The sequence below is a fragment of the Eptatretus burgeri genome, chromosome 9 (assembly GCF_056783735.1).
Source record: "Eptatretus burgeri isolate ZD-2024b chromosome 9, Ebu_testis_v1, whole genome shotgun sequence".
Taxonomy (NCBI): domain Eukaryota; kingdom Metazoa; phylum Chordata; class Myxini; order Myxiniformes; family Myxinidae; genus Eptatretus; species Eptatretus burgeri.
The window spans coordinates 79,870,063-79,895,208 of record NC_140969.1 but is presented as its reverse complement, the minus strand read 5'-3'; the positions used below and the strand labels follow the sequence as shown (position 1 = coordinate 79,895,208).

Below are 25,146 nucleotides of genomic sequence, written 5' to 3'. Positions count from 1 at the left end.
ACTGGCACATGCTTCCTAGTTGATACTGGGGCTGAAGTGAGCGTGTCACCATGTTTTCTAGAAGAAGAGGAAAAATTGGATGTTTTACTGAATAAAAATATTAATGGTGATGGAGTAAATACCAAATCATTAATATCGAAATGCTGTACTCCTGACCCCATAGAATGTACCGCTTCACAAAAGGGGGCCTCTCCCCATGACGAACAGCAGTGTTACGAATGTCATGATAACGCTAAAACACCTACCCGAACTGACAAACTGGTACTCCCACCGTGCCTGACGAATCTGTGGTCCCTGGTCAAATTGATGAAACCTCCCTCCCATGTCCAGTTACCCCAGTCAAAATCAACACACCGGATGTACAGATTGATTGTAATTTGGAGGCAGCCATGCCTGTGACATCTAATCAAGTCACTACTGAAGAACAGCAGGGCATTGTCGCAGATAGTATGGGAGGATACGAGTCTGACGGGACATCTTCTTTTGTCTCTGTTTCAAGTGATGCGGGTAGCGATACTTTTTCTCTAAAGCTTGAAGATGCTTTTTCAATTTCCGCAGATACTATTCACACCTTCTTACACAAAAGTTTTCGAAAAGGAATGTCAAAATTAAAGACAATTTTCCAGTTCTAGAAGACTTTATTCAAGTGACACGAATAATGATTTCCAGACTTGATCGATACAATCTTACTGACCCTCAACGTCATCGTTTAAGGACATTTTTAAGTTGTACTTGGAACGAACTCAAAAATAATGGTTGATGCTGTTCTACCTGATGACCTCTGTCCCTTCCCTTCTTCATACCTTCGATGAAAATATCCATTGCATGCTTAAATATCAATGGTGGTCGTAATTCCCTCCGTAAAGTGCAAGTTAAACAACTAATCGAGTGCAACAAGGTTGATAACTTATTACTACAAGAAACTCATTCCACTGACTCTTCTTCAGCTGAATGGGAATTATTTATTAAAGGACATTGGTTCTTCAGCAGTCTTTCAAGTCCAATTGCCGGGTTAGCCATCTACTTTCAGCAAACTCTTCCTTTAACTTTAGTCTCCTTCAAAGAAATTGTAAAAGGATATTTAGCTTCCCTGACCTTTTCCATTCGTCAGCAGCTTTTCACAATTGTCAATCTATATGCTCCTAGCACAAATCCTGAAAGATCTTTTTTTGATTGCCTTAAATCATTTCTTGCTAATATCCCCCTGACCACTTTCTATGTCTCGGAGGTGATTTTAATTGTACACTAAACCCCCCTCTAGATAGGAATGGTGCTGAGCCACATGCAGCCAGTATGAGAGCTCTTGCTCGCTCCATTTCTAAATTCAAGTTGACTGACATTTGGCGACTGCAACATCCGACGCAACAACAATTTACTTGATGTAGCTGTTCTAACAATCGAGTGTCTTTAGCTCGACTTGATAAATTCTACGTTTCCAATCATTTTCTTAACCTTGTCTTAAACACCTCTATTCTCCCATCTGGGTTTTCTGATCACCATGTTGTTGTTATGCAGTTTCAATTGCCACTAGTTAAGAGGGGGAGCCCTTATTGGAAGTTCAACACAGCACTTCTTCAAAATGATTTATTTGTTCCTTCCTTTAAAACCTTTTGGGAATATTACATCACGATCGATCAGAAGTTCGCTTGTCAACGTCAGTGGTGGGACAATACTAAAGTTCAAATTGGAGCTTTCTGTCAAAACTTCTCACGACACAGTACTCTGAATCGTGACATTGACATAGAATTATTGAAGACAAAAATTCTAAACTTGCAAAATACAGTGTCCTCCTCTAATGACAATAGACAGCAGCAAATGTTGCATGGAAAGAAAGCTCTTATGAACGAGTTATTGGTTGAGAAGGCAAAAGGTGCACTCCTTCGAATGAGAATGATTCACCTACAGCAACTAACCACTCCCAGTAGTTTCTTCTTCAAGTTGGAAACAACTTCCAAAAATCAGAAACAAATATTATCCTTGCTTTCTGCTGATGGAAAGATGCTGACTGATCCGAGTGATATTAAACTCAATGTTAAAAATTATTTTTCAAACCTCTATTCTGCCAAGTATATTTCGTTAAACCGCACGCATCATTTTACTACTTCCTTACCTGCACTTACTGAAACACAGAAACTGTCTGTTGAAGGTGAAATAACCTTAAATGAACTTACAAGTGTTGTAAAAACCTTGCCCACCAGTAGAGCACCTTGGTTAGATGGGTTGCCAGTAGATTTCTATAGCACTTTCTGGAATCTGCTGGGACCATGTCTATTAACAGTCCTTCAAGAAAGCATACAAACTGTTGAACTTCCTTTGAGCTGCAGACATGCTATCATCTCACTAATCCCCCCAAAAGGTGATCTTCAATTTGTGAGAACTGGCACCCAATCTCTCCACTTTCTGCTGATTATAAAATCCTGTCCAAATTACTTGCCAATCGTTTAAAAGTTATAATAGGACACATTGTAACTCCTGACCAGTCCTATTGCATTCCTGGTCGATCAATATTTAACAATATATTTTCTGTTTGTGATTTAATTTCGATTTGCCATTGTCAGAACGTCAATACTGGGCTGATCTTTCTCGATCAAGAAAAAGCTTTCGATAACGTTGACTATTCATATTTATTTGAAGTTTTAAAGGGGTTTGGGTTTGGATCCTTCTTTATTTCCTGCATTAAGTTGCTGTATCACAATCATTCCAGTCTACTAAACATTAATAACAGTTTGTGTTCACCTTTTCCAGTTCAGCGAGGAATTAGACAAGGTTGCCCTCTTTCTGGGTACCTGTACTCCCTTTTCATTGAACCCTTGCTCATTCATTTACGGAACAAGCTCTCTGGTTTTTCAGTGATACCTTCAGTTAAGGTTCTTGCATAAGCTGACGATCTGTGTGTAATTGTCAGCACTCAATCTGACATTGCCGCTCTTACAAATGCTACACAAAATTTTAATCTTGCATCTTCTGCTACTGTTAACTGGAGAAAGAGTAGAGCGTTGTGCCTTGGTCCTCCAGAGTTATTTATCCCACCTCCGCTGCCTAATGCCTTGCAGTGGAGGCATGATGGTGTTAAACATCTTGGTGTTTTTCTCGGGAATGTGACCTTCTCTCTAAAAAATTGGGATCAGATGGTGGATCAAATCTCTCACACCCTTAATTGCTGGAAAAGATTATCCAGCTTACTGTCTTACAGAGGTAGAGTGCTAATAATCAAGAATTTAGCTGCTTCCAAACTCTGGCATCGGATGATTGCCTTACAACCCCCAAATCACTAATCCTGAATTTGCAACGAATCCTTCTTAACTTTTTCTGGAAAGGTAAGCACCGGCTCCGAGTAGATCTTCTGAGTATCCCGCTAGAAATAGGTGGTCAAGGACTCATGGACATTACCAGCAAAATACTGTCTTTTCGACTGACTACCTTGTGTCAACATCTATACAAGGAGGTCCTGTCCTGGTGGCTGCTGGCTTCCTGTTTGCTCCTGCAAGCTGGTAAGCTCAAGTGTGGACTTGAACTTGTTCTACTTGATCTGCAGTGAGTTGACACCTCCTTCTATCAAAGTCTCCTAAATGCCAGTCAATGCCTCCTTCCAGTACGAAACAAGGATTCGTATAAATTTAGTAATTTCATGTGTGAACCTGTTTTTTACAACAGTCTCTTTCACCATGACTTTCAAAGCAGGTCCCTCATTCAATCCTTCATTGAATCTGGCTTCTTCCTTGTGGAAGACTTTGTCAATCACACATATTCTGAATGGCAGACTCCTAACCAGATATTGGAAGCTTGCAATGTTAAATCAACACAAATAATTGGACTAATTCTACGTTCAATTGTTAAAGTTCTCAACCTTTTTAATTTATCGTGGCATCCATCATATGATGTTCAAGGTGCAAGTACAACGCAACCTGACTTCCCTGATTTCGTTTTTTCTAACGCTCCTCCCACCAAGCCTCTACAAACATGTACAAAGACTGCTATGTATGTGCAATGTCTCAATGTTACCTTTGCCAACCCCAATAATTCACTGACTACCCACTGGAAAGAGCTTCTGCCTGCAGGGTTTCCATCATCTCCCACGTCCTGGTCTTCCATGTACACATGACCTGTATCTAAAGTGCTGGAGACATACAGTGGAGACTCGCACACTATTCCTTGACTTCAAACGTATTTCTCAAAAGATTGAACCTTGTTTTGTCTGATGAATGTCCTTTTTGCCATCAATCCGAGGATGTTTTCCATGTTTATGTTAGTTGTCAAAGGTTGGTTGATCCCACTGTTTAAACTCTTGAAACTTTTTTTTTTCCAAAAATTAGGCTTTTGCTTTTCATTCCATTATTTTATTTTCTGCATACCGGTATCCAACAAGAATGTCGGAATTGAAGTTGCTAATTTCCTGCTCGCTGAAGCGAAACTCGCAATATACATCACTCGCAAGAGGATGATTTCTGGTGTTAATTCACAGAAATGCAGCGCTCTGCTCGCCTTTAAAGGCTCTGTGTGTGCCCGTCTCAAAATGGAATTCTTGTTTTATCGAGAGAGTTCGCGAATTAATGACTTCATTGATAAATGGTGTAAAATTGAAGTATTACGCAGGGTGGAAGGAGAATATTTATTCTTATTATAATAATTTAACATCTCAAGTTATTCCTGTTCCTGATTCACGTTTTGACTGAATCTGTACAATGTTGCATCACTTGTTTCTTTTTGTAATAAAAGGACATAGAAGTCAAGAGTGTCTCTGTCTGTCTGTCTGTCTGTCTGTCTGTCTGTCTGTCTGTCTCTCTGTCTCTCTGTCTCTCTGTCTCTCTCTCTGTCTCTCTCCCCCTGCTGGCTGTTGCTGAGTCGAGTGGAGTGTCATGGTGGCTGTGTGGTCTTGGTGAGCTGTGATCTGCCCTGTTTTTTTGCCTTTCTATCCCCTTTCGCATCGTTTTTCACCTCCCTTCCTTTGTTTCCTTCTACGCATCATTATTTGTGCTCCCACCCTCCCCTCTTAGTTGGACCTCGTGCTGTCGTCACCCCACCCCGCCCATCTGTCCTTGTTATTTCATGGTTTGCCCTTCGGTTCATCTCTTCCCCTCCTCTCCCCTTCCTTCCCCAATCCCCCTGTTTTCTCCTCGCATACCTTTTCCCCGAGATAGAGAGAGAAAGAGCCCACAGCTTCTTGTGGATAGCTTTTAGTGGGCGACCCATCCCGGGCCTTCAACTGATCGTTTTTTTCTCTCACTGCAGCTGTGTTTATTTACTTTGGAAACCTGTCTCGGCTCGTATTTAATTACTGCACGAGAGCAATCACCCTCCTCCCCCTTCCTAAATATGACTTCTTATTCCTGTTATGCGGCATTTGAAGCATTAACAAGAAAACATGGCGTCGTCTGTGTCCCACCCGACGACGTCAGCGTCGAGGATCTCGTTATCGCTGCAGGAAACATAGTCGGTACTCACAAAGTTCGTGCAGCCTCGCGAATGAACAAACCTGTAGTAATCTTCGTGTCTGAGACAGAACTGGTTCACGAAATCGTATCGACCAGACTATCAACAGACGACGGACATTTTGTGCTCGTCTCCCCTCTGGACACTCCGGCCGTGAAGGTCATTATCTCGAACGCTCCTCCTTTCCTGAAGAATCAGACGCTGATCTCCGAACTATCTCGTTATGGTTCTGTGGTTTCTCAAATCACTATGTTACCTTTACGTTGCCAGGACGATCGGACGAAGCATGTGATGTATTTTCGGAGAGAAGCTCATGTGGTGCTTCCTCCTTCTAACGCTGAAACAACCTTGAACATCCTTTTTTAACTCAGAATTGATAATCATGATTACCAAGTCTACGTAACCACTGACACCTTGAAATGTTTCGAATGTGGTAATTTCGGACACTTGAAACGATCTTGCCCAAAGGCGACTTCGTCAAACGATAAAACAAACCTCATCAACAATGATACGTCTTCTTCTTCCTCCTCGACTGTGAAGGAAGCGAATCCCGTGTCCGGTAACAATGCCCAGGCCTCCCAGGCCTCCCAGGCCTCCCAGGCCTCCCAGTCCCTCCCAGTCCCTCCCAGTCCCTCCCAGTCCCTCCCAGTCCCTCCCAGTCCCTCCCAGTCCCTCCCAGTCCCCCCAGTCCCTCCCAGTCCCCCCCAGGCCTCCCAGTCCTCTCAGTCCTCTCAGCCCAATAGTCTAAACAGCAAAACGAATGTTTGGGATGGTTTCACCACCGTTCCATCAAGGAAGAGAAAAACTTTACCTGATAGTCGTTTAACCCAGAAGAAGGCAACATTTACAAACGAGAAATCTGTCAGTAATGTTCCCGCAGTTGACTGACGTCACTCTACAATGTTTACCCGTAATGGACCCGGTATGGCCCGGAACGGACCCAGAACGGACCCAGAACGGACCCGGTATGGACCCAGATTGGACCCGGTATGGACCCAGAACGGACCCGGTATGGACCCGGATTGGACCCGGTATGGACCCAGAACAGACCCGGAATGGACCCGGAATGGACCCGGAATGTACCCAGAACGGACCCGGAATGGACCCGGAATGGACCCGGTATGGACCCGGAATGGACCCGGTACCTTCGGCCAACAAGTTTACCCTACTTACCCTTTACCCAAGTTTACCCTTTACCCAAGTGAGGACATCGAAGTCTCCCTGACAGAGACCGCTTTACTTGTTATCGCAGTAAATGAAACTGTTTCACTCGTTAAAAACTCTCCTATTGTTAAGTCCATTGACTGTGATACACAGACCACTAGTGATGAACCTGCCGTCACTTTGGTAAATGTTAACCTTGAATCCTTGTCAGCAGGAAATAGTGAAACAAATGTTAACCTTGAATCCATGTCAGCAGGAAATAGTGAAACAAATGTTAACCCTGTTACTGCTCCCAGTCCATCACGTGGTGAAACTGGAAACGCAGAAAATGTTAAAATGGATGTTTCACGAGAGACCCCCAAAGTACTGTATACCTCCACGCCGTTGGAGGTCGATAACACCGTGACGGTTGAGGGAAGCGAGATCTCTGCACCCGCTGATGGTGTTTCCGTTTCATCAAATCCCCCGATTATTTCTGTTACTTCACCAGGAGATGTTCCCACAATTGAAGAGCACATAGACGTAACCAGTACAGATCCATGTATCAATACTGACGACAGTATTGATACGCAGGACAGTACAAGCTTATGTGACTCGGAAACTCAAACCGACTCTGACGAATCTGACCTGGAGGAAGCAAACAGGAACAGTCAGGTGGAAACGGTGGAGAATCTCACCAGTCAAGGTCCCACCCCCCCCCCCCCGAATAAATAAGACTCTTCTTACGAAATACATTCAGGAAACGCAATATAAACCTGACGGAATACTTTCCAGATCTACCGTCCTTCCTTGAGTGTGCTCAGGCTATCGTTACGTAAGCCTGACTTATTCGGTTTCCACCAGACACACTGTCACCACTTAAAAAATTGATTGCCAAGGTGAAAAGGGATTCTAATCAATTATCCCACTTCTGATCTTATTCTTATAAGCTACTAGGTGAATGTTTCCGGCACTGCCCGGGTTCTTTTTGAATGAATTTAATCTTCTATACATATGTCTGACGCGAGCACAGTATCAGTTCCCTATTGGGCCATGGCAGTCATAGGCTAAGGGGGTTGGTGAGGGGAAAACACACCCCTCCCCCCCCCAGCCGAGGGGTCTTGCCACATAGCCTATAACCTTCCTGGGGCCCATCCCGACATTTTTTGTTTCAGTGGTTAGCTCCTATCTTTCACCTTTCAGGAGATTAGCGTGTGCAGACAAACAAACAAACAGACAAACAAAAACTTAAAATCATATGTTAGATATATTGTATATGGCATTGGCCCCATGTCAATCGGCTGAATTTGAAAAATTAACGTTATGGAATCAGGTGATGATGTCATAATTCGGAAACCGGAAGTTGGAAGTACAATTCTTTTACATCTGGACACTCCCGGGTACATGTTCTATCAGCATATGAAGTTTGGTGAGGATCAGTCGAGTACTTTTCATGTGCATAGGTAACAGAGAAACACACAGGCACACTTTCAACTTTATATATATATATATATATATATATATATATATATATATATATATATATATATATATATATATATATATATATATATATATATATATATATATATATATATATATATATATATATATATATATATATATATATATAGATTATTTTCCTCATGGCCAGTTTCAAGATTGGAACAATGAATGTTAATGGTGGTGGGAGTCCGCTCCGCAAGATCCAAATTAAACAGTTGGTAGAGGTCATCGGTCTTGGCATAGCTTTTTTACAAGAGACCCATGCTGTCCGATCTGTTCAGGCTCAGGGGCAACTATTCATGGACAAGGAATGTTTCTTTAGTAACAACTCCTTGTCGAAGGCAGGCATCATGTTTGTCTTAGGGAAACATTTCCATCCGTCCTGTCTTAAATTTATGAGTATTATTGATGGACACCTTGCCTCTGTGACCTTCTCTATCAATCAGGTCAAGTTCACAATTCTCAATGTGTACACTCCAAGCAAAAATGATGAGCGGATCTCCTTTTTTGCCGAACTAAGAAAATTCCTGCCAACACTGGATTTGCAGACTTGTCTAATTATTGGTGGCGATTTTAACTGTACTGTTAATGCTTCATTTGTCCGGAACGGGCCGGAACCCCAACCATGTACCGCAAAACTTTTTGCAAACATCATTGCGAAATATAATCCCCATGATATTTAGTGCATACAGCACCCTTCTGATCGGTCTTGTACATGGTGTCGTTGTTTAAACAACCACATCTCACTTGCGAGGCTTGATCGCATCTATGAAAATTCTCATTTATTACATGGAGTTTATAAATCTGATATCGTGCCTTCTGGTTTCTCTGACCATTCCCGAGCTCGAGTCTTTATTCAACTCTCTAAACCACGTCCAGGGAGCTCTCACTAGAAATTCAATAACGGTTTACTAGAAAACCTCAACTTCATTCAGGCCTTTTGAATCCTTCTGGACGGCTCTCCTAGAACAGAAGCTTAGCTGTTCCGTTAACCCGTTGATATGGTGGGATTTAGTAAAAACCAAAATTAAAGGGTTCTGTCAACAGTATCAGTTTTTTCTCAACAAGGGCTGACCATGAAGTTAAGAAAATATTACAGTTAGAGATTTTACAACTCCAACGGGTCATCAGACAAAATAATAGTTACATACAAAAAACCTTAACTGAGACACAGTCCTTATTAAAGGAAATAACCGAGAGGAATGCACGTGGTGCCTTAGTTCGGATGAGGGTGCGACACCTGAATGAGGCAGACGTACCAACCAAGTACTTCTTTTCCTTAGAGAAACGTCTTCCCAGTAAACAGCTTTCTCAGCTGCGATTAGCAGATTCATCCATTATCTTTACACAATCAGAAATCGAACTTTTCATGAAGGAATACTTTTCGAAAATATATTCAATGGAACAAATAAATCCTGTCAGTGTCGCCTCGATCTCCGTAGGCCTGCCAGTGTTGTGTGCAGATGGGCGTTCCCAACTGGAAAGACCCATTGCTTTGGATGAACTTGGCACTGCCCTGCACGGCCTTGCCATTGGGAAAGCACCTGGATTGGATGGACTCACAACCGAATTTTACAAGAAGTTTTGGCACTTATTGGGTCCAGAACTCATTAACACCTTGAACGCAAGCTGCCAGCTTGGAGAGCTACCTCAGAGTTGCCGATGAGCTCTTCTTACCCTCATCCCCAAAAAAGGGAGACATGCTGAGTATTGAAAATTGGCGTCCTATCTCCCTGGTATGTACGGACTATAAGATATTTTCAAAAGCCCTGGCATCGCGACTTACTCCTTATTTATCCTCGTTGTTGAAAGAAGACCAATGTTAATGTGTCCCAAAACGTTCCATTTCTGACAACATCTCCCTTGCGAGAGACATCATTGAACTGTGCAACGAAAACCCTAAAGATTTCGGACTTCTTCTCCATGATCAGGAGAAATCCTTTGACCGTGTTGACCATCGGTACCTTTTCGAAGTACTTGAGCGGTTTGGACTTGGTTCAACCTTCATCTCTTATATTAAAATGCTATACAATAATATTTATAGTGTGCTTAAGATAAACAATGAAGTTGTTGCACCTTTGTCTATTAACAAGGGAATTAGACAAGGTTGCCCTCTTTCTGGGTTGCTTTATGCTCTCTCTCCATCGAACCCCTACTGGTTTCTTTGTGCTGTAGACTAACAGGGGTTAGTTTGTCCCAGCTTGAACGGCCCATCAAGGTACTGGCATACACTGATGACGTGTGTGTATTCGTACAAGATATCAATGACATTAACATCGTTCGTTATTGTTTGTCCTTATTCGAAAAGGCTTCTTCAGCCAAAGTAAATTGGAACAAAACAAGCTCCCTTTGGCTCGGTTAGTTGTGCTACTTGGCGCCAAGACTTCCTGCTCCACTGTCATGGGCCAATGATGGTGTGAAATACCTTGGAGTGTTCTTAGGTAACAATACCACAGTAGCAAAGAATTGGGCTGGTCTTCTTGAGTTTGTTGAGGGTAAACTGCAAAAATGGAAAGGTCTGATCACACAACTGTCATATCGTGGAAGGGTCTTGGTTATTAACAGAATGGTGGCGTCTACCTTATGGCACAGGTTCTTTGTGCTGCATCCTCCAGCGATGTTGCTTCAACAGCTCCAGAAGTGCTCCGTGTCCTTTTTCTGGGACGGAAAACACTGGCTGCGACCTGGGGTCCTCAGTTTACCACTGACCGATGGAGGACAAGGCCTGGTCGACATAAAAAGCTGGCTAATGGCCTTTTGACTCTCGGTTGCTCTTCGCATGCTATACATGCGACCCTCTCCACCATGGGTCAACATCGCTCGTCACCTTTTGCAACAGGCTGGGAGGCTAGGCTATGGCCACTCTCTTTTCCTGATGGACCTTTCCAAAATCGACACATCCCCCCTCTCTGGTTTCTATCAGAGCATGCTAAATGCATGGCAAGCTCTGGCAATAACAAGAGCTACACATTCTTACATGAAACAGATGTTTCTGGAAGAACCTTTGTTCTACAACTCCTTTTTCCATGATATGCCTGCTGATAGGTGTTTGATTCAACACTTTACCAACAAGGGCGTCAAATCTGTCGCAGATCTTCTCAGCCCAAACCGCAGCTGGATCGGAGCTGATGCATTGGCAAGCCTGGTCGGTGTGCGATCCTTTCGAATTGTGGCACGCATATTATGTCGCGTGCTTTGGACATGCACACAGCTTGCACCTGCTTGGGAGCAAGACCACCAAAGCAATGAACAAAATGCACATCGAATACCTTCTTTCTCTACCTTTCCTGAACTCGTATGTGCTTTTTCTCTTGCCAGCCCTCTTCCTTGTCCCCCTTTTAACGTAGGCTTCAAGGGCCTTCCCAAACAAAAAGACCTTTATTTGGGTTGTGCAAAATTTCTTTCGCAACGGCAAATAACACAGCAGAGGGTTCGATGGAGAGACCTCTTACCTTGCTCTCCCCCTTATTTTCCGAACTGGAAGGTTTTTATCACCCTCTTGTACCACCACGACATGGTGACCTCCAATGGAGACTAGTACACTGGATCCTTCCGTCTAATCACTTGTTACACCGTTTTTCAAATCTGCTTGTAGATGAATGTCCTTTTTGTAAGAAATCTGAAAACCTTTTTCACATCTATGTTGAATGCCAACGGTTGGCACCTTTATTTATTTTAAACCGCTGTCACACCTTGACGTTTTAGCCAGCGTATGGCAATGTATCAAAATGTATGTAAAACGCTGGCGTACACTGAACTATTGATGTTTTTTTTCCAGTTTTGGACATATGCATAACGTATTAGTAATGTCCACAGAACGTTTTGATAATATATAGATAACTTATACCAACGAATGCTTAGTGTGTTGTCGGCGTTCACAACCTATGCCCAACGATAGTCTAACTTATGCATAGTGCGCGGCAGCGTATCGCCGACGATCACGTGGCATAGCCTATTAAAAGGCTGCGGCTCTGATTCAAATCATAACCGCACTAGACATTGAAGTGTCAAGCTGCTGTCACAGCTTGACATTTTAGCCAGCGTATGCCGACGTATGAAAAATTTGCCGAATACGCTGGCACACATCGAATACGTTAAGGGTAAGTTTTGTATACGTAAAGAGCATGCTGAACCATGCTGGCATACGTCGTCGTACGCCGAGTACGTCGACAAATTTTAAGCATGCTGAAAATTTTTCGATATATGCCAGCATATGACACACAGGTTCCGCATACGCTGGCCATAAGTTGTAGTCACATGATGCGATCGTTGACACACGTCGACACGTTACTTGTAAGTTACTCATAAGTCGAAACACGTCGAGGTAATGTTTAGCGTACCCGAAACTTATTTCCAACCTATGAGTAACGTGCTTTGAACCTATGTGTAACTTATCTCCAAGGAATATTGATGTATGTAGATGTATTTGTCGTCTTCCCGACGACCACAGAACTTACTGAACGTGTTACTAACTTACAGCTACCGTATAATGGCGTATTGGCAGCGTTTAGGGGAATTGGTATATACAAATGGGGTTCACACAGGAGGAACCCGTCAGTGTTCCAGACTCCATGTTTTTTTTTTTTTCTTCGGCATTACGGTGGTGTTGACATTTTGATTTCTAGTGCGGTTATGATTTAAATCATTGAGCGGCAGCCTATTAATTATATTATATTATAACCGCACTAGAAATTGAAGTGTCAACATCACCGTCATGCTGAAGAAAAAAAAAAAAACCATGGAGTCTGGGACACTGATGCTAAACATTACCACATTGTTTCGACTTATGAGTAGCTTACAAGTAACGTGTGTCGACGTGTGTCAACGATCGTGCAACGTGCCTACAACACGTAACTCATAGGTTAGAAATAAGTTTCGGGTATGCTAAACATTACCTTGACGTGTTTCGACTTATGAGTAACTTGCAACTAATGTGTGTCAACGATCGCGTAACGTGCCTACAACTTATGTTCAGCGTATGCGGAACATGTGAGTGATACGCTGGCATACATCGAAAAATTTTGAGCAAATTAAAATTTGGCGACGAGCTCGGCGTACTACGACGTATGCCAGCGTGATCTTAACATATACAAAACTTACCCATAACGTATTCGACGTGTGCCAGCGTTTTAGACAAATTTTTCATACACTGGCTAAATCGTCAAAGTGTGACAGCGGCTTTACTTCGGAATTGTTTTGTGAGGTTTGGTTTGATTTTTAACACTTCATCTATGGATTGGATATCCCACACAAAAATTCCATTGCTGTGTTAGCAAATTTCCTGCTTGCTCAGGCAAAGATGGCAGTGTGTAAGTCAAGGAAAAGAAAACTTGATGGTGTTGGAGTAAATGATGAAAATGCTTTGTTTTTGTTCCAAAACCTTGTAATAAGTCGTGTGAAATCGGATTTTGCTTTCTTTTCAGTAACTGGAAGATTACCACAGTTCAAATCAAAATGGTGTATATAGGAAGTTACTTGCAAAGTCCGAGAGAAATGTCTATCTTTTTGTGAAATGTTTTGTATATAATCCACCCGATTCATCCTTTCCTTTCTTCAGAAATTGTTTCTTGGTTTTCTTTCTGCAGTGTCGTGGTAGAGGTGCGCCAAGGCAGACACAAGCCAGGGGATAGCAGAACCCTGCTTTATTGCCACGAGCGAGAGTGTGAGCGTACGATGCCCGTAACTCCACTTTATTACGTACGCGATGCACTCTACAGCCACACAACCTACAGGCTCCACAGACCACAACGGCTACCACCACGCCTCAGGCGGCGCGCACTCCTATATCCTGTGCAAGCACGTGACCACTCCAAAACCACTCCTCCACGCCTCCACCACGCTCCCCGCATCACGCCCTGCCCCCGCAGGTCCAGTCCACCACACTCCTCCCTCCTAAAACTATGATTATAAAATGACCATCATAATAATAAGCATAATCGGCACAGAATACCATGATATAAAAGCAGAGAGGCACAAAAACGATAATAACCAAAAAAAACACAGGCACATCACACCATATAACGTGTCGATGCGAGCGAGTTGAACTGCAATGGACAGGTTCTGAAGACTGAGTTGCACGACGAACCCACAAAAACCCTGACCGCGTTACAGATATCAAGAAGCAAGGCGGGAAGCACAGCATCACTATGCAGCAGAAGCGCCCCCAGGCGGCTCATGCTTACACGCCTTCCGGCGAGGTCGCGACGACCTCCCGAGCAAACCTTCCCCGGCACCATCAAACGCCCCCGGCCGACAAGGCGCCACATCTCCCCCAGACAGACCCGAATCAGATAAACATTCCGAGCCTGGAAGCCCGTTGTCTGGAAGCCCCGTGGCGCCAGCGCAGCTGACCTTGGCGAGAACAGAGAGTTGGGCGCCAGGCATGTCTGACCTTGACGAAAACAGGGGTGGGGGTAACGCTGAACAGCGAACCAGCCCCGGCTCTGGGTCGATCTCTGAGACCCATGCGCGAGTCGAACCGGCAATTAGTCGGCTGCAGTCCCAGCAATCCCATACAAAACCACACATCACATCCAGTCATGCCATAAAGCAACAAGAACATCGTCTGCGCAGATGCAAACTCCCCTTTTCGTACAGCGCGTTCTCCCAATATAATCCCCACACATGACAGGGTAATGACCCGTGGACTGCCCTCGCAGCTGGAGACCAGAAAGACCTCTTTATTTGCCACGATCGCCCCCAAGGCCTTCATATAACATCAGTCATATCGAACATCCCATCGATTGATCCTAGCCAAACATATGCTCACATATGAACTGTCGGCATTTATTTTAACAACGCTAAACTGCATCACTCGAGTGATGAAAATCAAATACGCAACGAACAGCAACCCATGAATCACATCACGTGTCCGTCTCTCGGTTGTCGTCGCGACGTTGCGATGACCTGCTTGTCGTCGACAGTCGTGATCCGCGAACTTCTTGAACACGACTGGCTCGCTCCAATTCCCCGCTGAAATCGCCTGAACGACACGGGCGCGCATTGTATCATGAGCGCGGCCGAAGCGCGAGAGCTCCTCGCAGCTGGCATGGCTCCCGTTGCTCCAGAACCATACATCATCATCGCAGGAAGCAATGAACGGCCACTCCCGTTGCATCGTCGCGGCTCCTGCCGCCAGAACCTCGCCCTCGGGTCTCGAAGGAGGCACCGGAGCACCTGGAGGTACGAACTGGAGATCCAGCCCGAGGTGCGCCAACCAGTCCCGGCCCAAAAGGACGGGCCCCTCCCCTCGTACCACAAACACCGAGAGTAGGGCGCTTCGACCCCGGTAGACCACCGAGACGTCTGCCACCGCAAAGCAGTGCAATCGCTTCGCCGGTGTACGTGCACAGCGACAAGGTCGTCTTGACCAGGTGAACACCGCGAAGACCACGAGCCGCCCGCTCGCCCATGACCGACACTGTGGCCCCGGTGTCAACTTGAAATACGATCGGCTCGCCATTCACCTCGACCTCCACTGTGATTGGTCTTGTCACCTCCGGACCAATCGAAAACAGACTCAACATTGGTTGCATCTCCTGCTCCGGGCCACCAGGATCGCTATGCCCTGGTCGCAGGCCGCTCCCCAGGTCGCTGGGGTCGTCCCGCACCTCGCCATCCAAGACCTTAACGGCGGCCCCCGCCATCCGACACACACGCTTCAAATGTCCCACCTTGTGACAATGCAAACACACCGTGTTCTTATACGGGCACACCCGTCGCAGGTGCGGACCACCACACCCCCAGCACCCCTGGAAGTCCATTTCGCTCCCTGTGTGGCCACGCTGCGGCGCGCGCCCACGGCTCGCACCGCCAGACGCGCATGCGCCCTGGGGCACCTGGGTCATCGCGTGGACCCCGGGGTCAGCCAACATGCCCCAGCCGGAACTACCCATCACGTCCTGGCCGGCATATGGGGGTCACAGACATCCGTGAGCGTCTGCTCGACAGCTGAAGCAGTCCCGACCGCTGAGTCGAATGTAACGTCAACACTTCACATCCGCAGAATGTCCGCCACCATCTTCGCATCTTGCAGCCCCGAAATAAAACGATCTCTGAGTCGCACTGGACGCTCCTCCGACGTAAACTTGCAAGCCACGGCCGAATGCTTCACCTGTGCCACGAAATCTGCAACGCGCTCCTCCGCACCCTTTGCGAGGTGATTGAACTGGTATCGAGCGAGCTGCAATGACTTCTCCGGCGACATGTGTGCCTTCATCTTCTCTACAATGTCCTGAAACAACACCCCGTCATCACCGGGCTTATCCGGCGCCACCAAATCACTCAGCAGCCGATAATGCTCCGTTGATAGCGAGGCGAGCAAGATCGATTTGCGCTTGCTTTCATCGTCCACATCATTCGCGTGGAAATAGCAGCCCAACTGTTCAGAAAACAATTCTATGTCGTCTCCGATGAAGACGGGCATGCGTCCGTGCACCGTGCCCTGACCTTCTGCCATGCTCGAGCCGTCCGTGACGGCGAGACACCTGGCCCCGAAGCCTGTGCATGCGGCGCGCGAAACTCGCGATGCGCTCCTCCGGGACCCTCGCCCGGTGTAGACCTCGAACCGCGCGAGATGCGCTGAGTTACTCGCTGCCGCGATCCAATCGCCTTGGCCAAAACTGCACGTCAATCCAAGTAACCCAACCAATCTGAACACGCCGATCCGAACAGACTCGTCGCCAAATGTGGTGTCGTGGTAGAGGTGCGCCAAGGCAGACACGAGCCAGGGGATAGCACAACCCTGCTTTATTGCCACGAGCGAGAGTGTGAGCATACGATGCCTGTAACTCCACTTTATTACGTACTCGATTCACTCTACAGCCAGACAACCTACAGGCTCCACAGACCACAACGGCTACCACCACGCCTCAGGCGGCGCGCACTCCTATATCCCGTGCAAGCATGTGACCACTCCAAAACCACTCCTCCACCACGCTCCCCGCATCACGCCCTGCCCCCGCAGGCCCAGTCCACCACACTTTCTTTCTCTGAAATGAAAATATAACTCTCATTTGGGGGCTTTCTTTTCTATTTTTATAATAAAAAGATACAAAAGTCTCTCTCTCTCTCTCTCTCTCTCTCTCTCTCTCTCTCTCTCTCTCTCTCTCTCTCTCTCTCTCTCTCTCTCTCTCTCTCTCTCTCTCTCTCTCTCTCTCTCTCTCTCTCTCTCTCTCTCTCTCTCTCTCTCTCTCTCTCTCTCTCTCTCTCTCTCTCTCTCTCTCTCTCTCTCTCTCTCTCTCTCTCTCTCTCTCTCTCTCTCTCTCTCTCTCTCTCTCTCTCTCTCTCTCTCTCTCACTCTCTCTCTCTCACACTCTATCTCTCTCTCACACTCTCTCTCTCTCTCACACTCTCTCTCTCTCTCTCTCACACTCTCTCTCTCTCTCACACTCTCTCTCTCTCTCTCACACTCTCTCTCTCTCTCTCACTCACTCACTCACTCACTCACTCACTCTCTCTCTCCGTATGATCATCCGTATGATCCGCATAGTGATTTGGCACATGTTTTACGCCGCATTCCCTTCCTGACGCAACCCTGCTCGCCTCTTATGACACAGGGATATGGTACACCTATTTTAACCGGGGTATACACCGGCCCAGTACACTGGTACTCACTTTGCCGACCTCGGAAGGATGACAGGCTGAGTCAACCCCCTGGTGTATTAATTCAGTGGCCCAACGGGGCTTGAACTCAGGACCTTTTGGATCCCAAGCTGCTGCCCTAACCACTGCGCCAACACCAGGCATTATCTATCTCTCTATCTTTCTCTATCCATCTCTCTCTCTATATCTATCTTTCTATATCTCTCTCTCTATCTCTATCTCTATCTCTATCTCTATCTCTATCTCTATCTCTATCTCTATCTATCTATCTATCTATCTATCTATCTATCTATCTCTCTATCTCTCTATCTATCTCTCTCTATCTCTCTCTCTATCTCTCTCACTATCTCTATCTCTATCTCTATCTCTATCTCTATCTCTATCTATCTATCTATCTATCTATCTATCTATCTATCTATCTATCTATCTATCTATCTATCTATCTATCTATCTATCTATCTATCTATCTCTCTATCTATCTCTCTATCTATCTCTCTATCTCTCTCTCTATCTCTCTCTCTATCTCTCTCTCCCTTTATATCTCTTTATATCTCTTCATATCTCTCTCTTTCTTTCCATCTTTCTGTCTTTCTTTATTTCTTTTTACAGAAAGCAATTGTTTTCCCATATCATTTCCCCCTCTAACTCGGCATAACCCAGGGAAAAATATAATTTTAAAATGTCTGCACATTTCCGGTTTTTGGTCTTCGAGACCCTCACTCAGAAACATGGCATAGTCTGTGCCCCCCCACTGACATCATGAGGTCAGTGTGGAAGTCATCGTGACTTCTATTGGCAACATTATCGGAAGAAAAATAAAATCCGTGCAGCTTCACGGATGAATAAATGGGTGGTCACATTTGTACCTGAAGAACATAATACATGTTGCGACTGGTTTGTCTCCCAGAAATTGGTGCGACTGGTTTGTTGCTTGACAATGGACACTTTATCCTGGCTTCCCCACTCAACACCCCAGCCGTGAAAGTACTTCTTGCTGAGTTATTCCAGATTGGTACTGTCGTGTCCTAGATTACAATGTTGCCTCTCCACTGTCGCAATGCACAGGCCGAGCACTTCATGTCTTTCCAGCGACAGGAGAACATTGTACTTCCTACATCAAATGCAGGCAAGGTACTTAACATAGTACTGTATTTATATTTTGTGTTAACAATCATGACGATCGGTATATGCATCAATGGAAACGTTAAAATGCTTTACCTGTGGGAATCCTGGTCACCTAAAACGTTTCTATCCCCAATCTGCATTGTCTTGAGCTGAGCAGATGGCCTCTTCAGCCAATGCTGCTTCATCTGCTCCTCTTGATGCTGTCGTAGAACGAGGGTGCCAGATCTGAAAAGTGCTTTTATTGATCAGAGTTCTGTTTTATCAATAGTTTAAGGTCAAGATTATCTGAAAAGTGTAAAACAGCTATTAAGTCACAGCGTGAAAATATATTTGACAAATTTGTTATGCAAATCATTCAATCATGTTGTGTTTTCATGGGTTCAAACCACAATGGTTCATGGGGTTTTTCATTCAAAAAACACGATGCTCTCATCCCAAATCCAATGTTTTCATGGGTGAGACTGAGCGCCAATCAGTAGGAAAGATACCCATGGAAATATAGGAACCTGTAGAAGGAAATAATAGTCATTTAAATGATAAAATAATCAAGGGAAATTTATTTGTTGGAAGATATGGCAGAAGTATAAATATTTGAAGTTCTTAATAAAATAACTCCAACCAACTTTAATTTGTCGAATTCTACTTCAGAATCACTCTCCTCTGTTGCTTGTGAAGATCCTGCAGATGTTGACTGCGTGTGATCTTTTTTTTTTCTCCATATAAAGTTGAGGAAGTCATGAAGCACCACATATTAGAAGTTGGCTTGAATTGAACGCAGCAGACCATTGATGGTTTCAGTGATGAGTTTGGTACATGACTTGGTTTTAATCGTATTGACTTGTGAGAGCACACCTTCACAAGAAGCATTTGAGTGAGGGAAAATGATGTCAGCAGCAAATGATGCTCATTGCTTCAGTATCCTCCTTCCTCCGATATCCTCAAATATCATTGTGATGCACCAAAATTTGTCCATATACACTTTTTTAACATTCTCTGCAAGTTTCATCAGGGGCTTTTGCCTCCAACGGTCATTGATGAGCTGGAATAAGTCAATGTTTGAAGGATCGACGATTCGTGGTACTTCTTGTATTAATGGCTGTGAGTTAAAAGGTAGATGTTGTAAGCATCAGTAACTGTCTGTAAAGGAACAAGTTAAATTGACAGTTATATTGTACTGTATATGTTTCATTTAGCACGGATCAGTAAATTGTAATATAAACTGCATGATGTGATGAGCTAGTTTTGACTGTAGTTGGCAGTGTTGTACTGTAAACTGCCTGGTGAGATTTGTGAAGATGCTGGAACATTCTCAGACGAAACTTCCAGTTTGGACTAAAATCACATTTGCTGAAAGGCATGGGATTGTTCTTTGATGCTATATAAACCCGCGAGAGGGAGGTGCAGAGAGACGGGTGACATGTGACGAGCCCTGTGTTCGATCGTTCTTGTGCTCAATGAGTGAATGAGGTGTTAATGTCCAGAGCGGTTGTTAACGCATGGAGCCAATTATAATCAGGTTTCTTAAAACTCATTCGGATTATCTATAGGGAACAAATTCCTTTGAGCTCTTGTTATCATCGTGGATGGGCCAGTGTTTGAGAGAGAACACCGCGGCAAGACTCAATCGTTCAACAACCTTGGTGGACGAGGTGAACACGCGTGAGTTGAGCCGGCAGAAGAGACACTGGGTGGAAAAAACTCAACGTGTGAATTGGAGTTGGACATTGTATGTGATGGTGAACTTCCTCATTTGACATTATATCTATTCATTTGAAATACAAGTTTTAAAAACGCTGCGCTGTTGATGTGGTCATTGTAATCTCACTCCGAAGTCACAGACACCAACTGACAAAGATCCAATTGAGTGGTAGCTGACCTGTATGTTTGTTCATGACCCTGGATTGCAGTCATTAGAGAACACGCTGGGTTCGGCACCACAAACTACATACATACACCAAAGGGAAGGAAACCCCAATGTGCCTATTCCCTCTGACAGTGGCAACGAGAAGGGGCACTGTGATCTTGTGCAATTATCTTTAGCCACCAAAGGGGTGAGGCATTCAATGTGAGTGAGAATTGGGTCATCAAAGTTGAACTGTTTATTTGTTTCAAGACAAGCAGTCACGAGGAAGCACTGACAGCATACTCGAAAATTCATTATGACGTCCTGGTAGAGATTTGAATTTTCTTGGGTAAGGAGCTTCACATGCTGCATCACCTTGACACCCAGATACATATTCATAATTGCAACGAACTTTGATGCCTCTGAAGGATCCAGTTGGCTGGTTGATGCCTTTCGGACGTAATTTCTTACCATAGAGGAATGGTGAACGTCTGTGTAAGTTTCAACCATTTTGTGTGTACGTATGGAGATTGGATTTTCCCACCTGGAAAGCCCCATTACCCTTGAGGATGCAAATTTCTCCAAAATTGCATATTGGTTTTAAGGGTGAGGAAAGTTAAAACATTGCCAATTAAACTTGATTGACAATTAACTTGAAAAAGTGAATGTTTTTAGCAGAGAGCACAATGTATTATTATAACCCCTTAATGGGAAATGTATCCGAATACATATATTCTACATGTATGTACTCAAGCATGTATTTTATTTAGCTAAGGGATTCTCATATATATAAACAATTATATTGGTATCTGAAAGTCTGGTTGAAAACAAGAGTTTCCTGTGTGTCTAAGTGATATTCAGATGTCTTTTTGTACCTTTATCAACTTTAGATTATAAAATCGTTCCACAGCCCTTTCAATTCGGGCTGACCTCCTGATCTCCAGATAACCACTACCAAGGGGCCATGTGTGATCTATTCCAGCACCGAAAGGGCTGCAATCTTGGAACCATTCTGTCTCGAGGATGATGTGGAGGAAAAGAACTCAATTTCTGCTCAGGTTCAGCATACAAAGAGAATCTTTAATTTCTTACATGCGGAGGAAGAACATGGAATATCATTCAATGAACTTCACTAACAAGTTCCCAAAGCGATCCCTCTTGTACACATTTGACAGCCAAAACATGGGAGGGTGAGACATTTGGCAATTCAATTATGGGAATGGCTGAGAGGCACAAGGCAAAATAACTCAGAACTGCAATACAAGGCCATTTTTGGTGGGAGGGAAAGAATAACACACTCATGGCAAAAAGTTTGTAGTGTTAACCTTGAACAAAGGATGATAGCAAGTTTGGGGAGGAAAGGCAGAGAGAGGGAGGAGAGATAGCAAGACCTTTGCCATCTCAAGCCCATAGGGTTATTTAATTTTCCTTAGACAGCAAGACCTTTGCTCCAGTCGCCTTCTGAAGTTATTTACTTTCTGCTAGACAATGGGGTGCCTCTTCTCATTCAAGACATCGTCCTCTTCAGCAGCTGGGCAGTTTAATTTAAACATTGGAGATACTAGTCTTGGTTATATGCATTTCAGTGAGATAAAAGCACATATTCAGTTAGTTACAAGTCGACTTTACTGGTATATTCATTTATATCACTATGGAGGTCAAAAGACTGTCGCAGAGGGGGTACAAAAGTAAGACCTTATTTTATACTGTGTTCAATTAAGAAAAGTACCAACAACAAGAAGTGAATACACCACAACAAGTAGCCTGGTGTTGGCTTAGTGGGTAGGGCGGCGGCTTGGGATCCTAGGATCCTGAGTTCAAGCCCCGTTGGGCTGCTGAATTAATACACCAGGGGGTTGACTCAGCCTGCCATCCTTCCGAGGTCGGCAAAATGAGAACCAGTGTACTGGTAAGGGGACACTGCATTAGCGGCAAAAAGCTTCGTCCCAAACAATGAGGCAACCAGCAGCCACAGGCTGCACTCGATAGCCAGCAACCACAACAAGTGAATATAATTGAGAATAAATGAATATAATAATTTTTTTCTTCCACAATGACCAAAATATGGTTTCTTGATTTTACCCCCCCCCCCTCCCACCCTCTTACCGCTGCACATTATATAAAAACTCAAAAAGTCCATGTACAGCAGAATCGGAGGATGTATACATGTTGCTTGCTTGTTATTGAATCTCCTCTGGTTCTCCATGTGTATACTGTCGTGTCCAGTGGGTCTGCCCATACCTGGACGGATGGCCAAGCAGCTCTCCTTTGGAGACTTACAGCCGAGATTCTCAGAGATTGTGGCGTGCACGGGAAAGAAACAGCTAGGCACTTCACCAGGATGGTAGAACAGCACAGGGGTTTTACTCTCGAACCAACAATATATACACGGACACCAGCAAATTAAATCATAATGATTTAATAAACAGAAAATCAACAATTATAATGGAAATAAATCAAGAGGTAAGGTAACCTAAATCTAATTTTGAGGCGCCTCCACGCAGACTCAAATACAAACAACGGGACAGAATAAAACAAAGAAAAATAATCCCTCCTTTATTTCGGCACTGAGCTTCAGTTCCAGGTGCAAGTTTCAGTAGCTTGAAAGTCACCAAACTGCTTCGTTACTGCATGAGAAGACAAGCCCCAAAGTGGTGCCGAGCCGCTCTCTGGGCGGGCAAATGTATGGGAGGTATTTCGGGCGGCGATACTCAATGCCAAGACTCAGACCGCCGTGCAGCTTCTTGCGTCAATCGTCTTCACCAATGCTTCTGCTTTGCAGAAACGCACCATCTCTTTCCCCCGATGGCTTGACACGAGGCTTTGGCGCTGGTCCCACACGATTCAGCCCAACAGTCGATGCCCGGCGTCTTGCTCCTCCACCCGAGCCAATTCGCCTCAGTACGAACCTAAGGATCGTGCGGTCTTCTTCACCGCGTCGAGTGGAAGCCAGCCGTAATGCCCTTCTCTTTCGACCGCCGATCCTGCCTCTCTCGCTTCTGTCCTGCTCAGAGTCTTCGTCTCAACTCCTACTTGTCCTCCACATGAGACTAATTAACCTCACTCTGCTCCTGCCATGAGCAGCTTTCACGTTCTTCTCTTTGCAGAGACGCACTCTTCTTTCTCGCTTCTGAAATGTACACACTTCACGGTTCAGCTGAACAGTCAATGACTCGCGTCTTGTTCAACACGCGGGCAAATTTACAGCATGACACGAGAATCACGCAGCTATTTTGTCATGCCGAGAGCATAGCAAAGCATGATCCTCCATCCCAGCCACGCTCCTCTCACAACTACTCTCTCAGACACACTCTTAGAACCTCACCCTTCTTCCTGCTAACGTCACACCCATCAATCATCCACCTCCGGGTGTGGCTTGTTGGCACGAAAAACCGGGAAGGCGGGGCTTCTGCTTGCTTGGACACTTGGCTCGCTTGTTGTTATAAATAGGTAATTCTTTCATTGCTGGTTTGTGATACATAAACGCAGGGAAAGGTCACTGGGGGCAATTACATACTAGAGGGAATTGGTGTTAATCCCCATCTAATTAACACAGCACCACCCCCATGTGATGATAAGTTACACTTAAGCTCACAGTCTCACAACTTAATTTACATCAAGATGTCTCCTACACGTCCACGGACCAAGCAATTCTATACAATCCCATCTCTCCTATGGAATTTCCCCTTCTGCCCCACAAACATAACCGTATGTATTAAATGGTTGAAATGTACAAGAGGAATTGAGTATTCTTCGACACACTGCAATAACTTGGTGCTGCCCTTAACATCCTTGCTATTGGAAAAGTGCCTGGTTTGGATGGACTTACAACTGAATTTTAGAAAATATTTTGGCACCGATTGGGTCTTGAACGTTTTACCACCTTGAACGCGAGCTACCAGCTTGGAGAGCTCCCTCAGAGCTGCCAAAGAGCCATTCTTACCCCCATCCTAAAGAAATGATACTTATTATGCATTTTAAACTGGTGGCAAATGTCCTTGTTGTGCACCAACTTCAATTTTTTTTTTAAGTCTTGGCATTACGACTTATTCGTCATCTTCACTCGTTGTTGAAGACAAATGTTATCGTGTTCCTAAATGCTCTATTTATGACAACATATCCCTTGTAAGATATGTGATTGGACTGTGTAAGGAAAACCCTAAAGATTTTGAACTTGTTCTCTTTGGTCAGGAGAAAGATTTTGATCACATCATCCATCGGTACCTTTTTTGAAGCACTTCACACTTTGAACCTTGAGTTCCTTGGACTTTTGGCTCCCTCGCTCTGTGCTGCCTGGAGATAAATCTGGCTACTCAGGTATATGGAGATTTGGATAGTGGCCAGTAAACCAGGTGCTCAGGTATATGGAGGTTTGGATATCGGCTGGTAAAACGGCCACGAGGGTTCAAAGGGTTTAAGTATTTGGATTTGATTTGACCTTTGTCTTCTATTAACAGAAAACTATGTGATAAGCTCATTGTTGACCCTAAGCACTC

The 25,146-nt window shown here is 44.6% G+C and overlaps 1 protein-coding gene across 1 annotated transcript in view; it reads right to left on the bottom strand.

The window, feature by feature from the left end:
• The window catches only part of COL22A1 (collagen type XXII alpha 1 chain), a 287,830-nt gene extending 282,193 nt beyond the window's left edge, over positions 1-5,637 (bottom strand). The window contains exon 1 of the mRNA XM_085895736.1: positions 5,474-5,637. The gene's annotated coding sequence lies outside the window, so the exon portion shown is untranslated. The remainder of the gene's footprint in view (positions 1-5,473) is intronic.
• Positions 5,638-25,146: the final 19,509 nt, after the last annotated feature.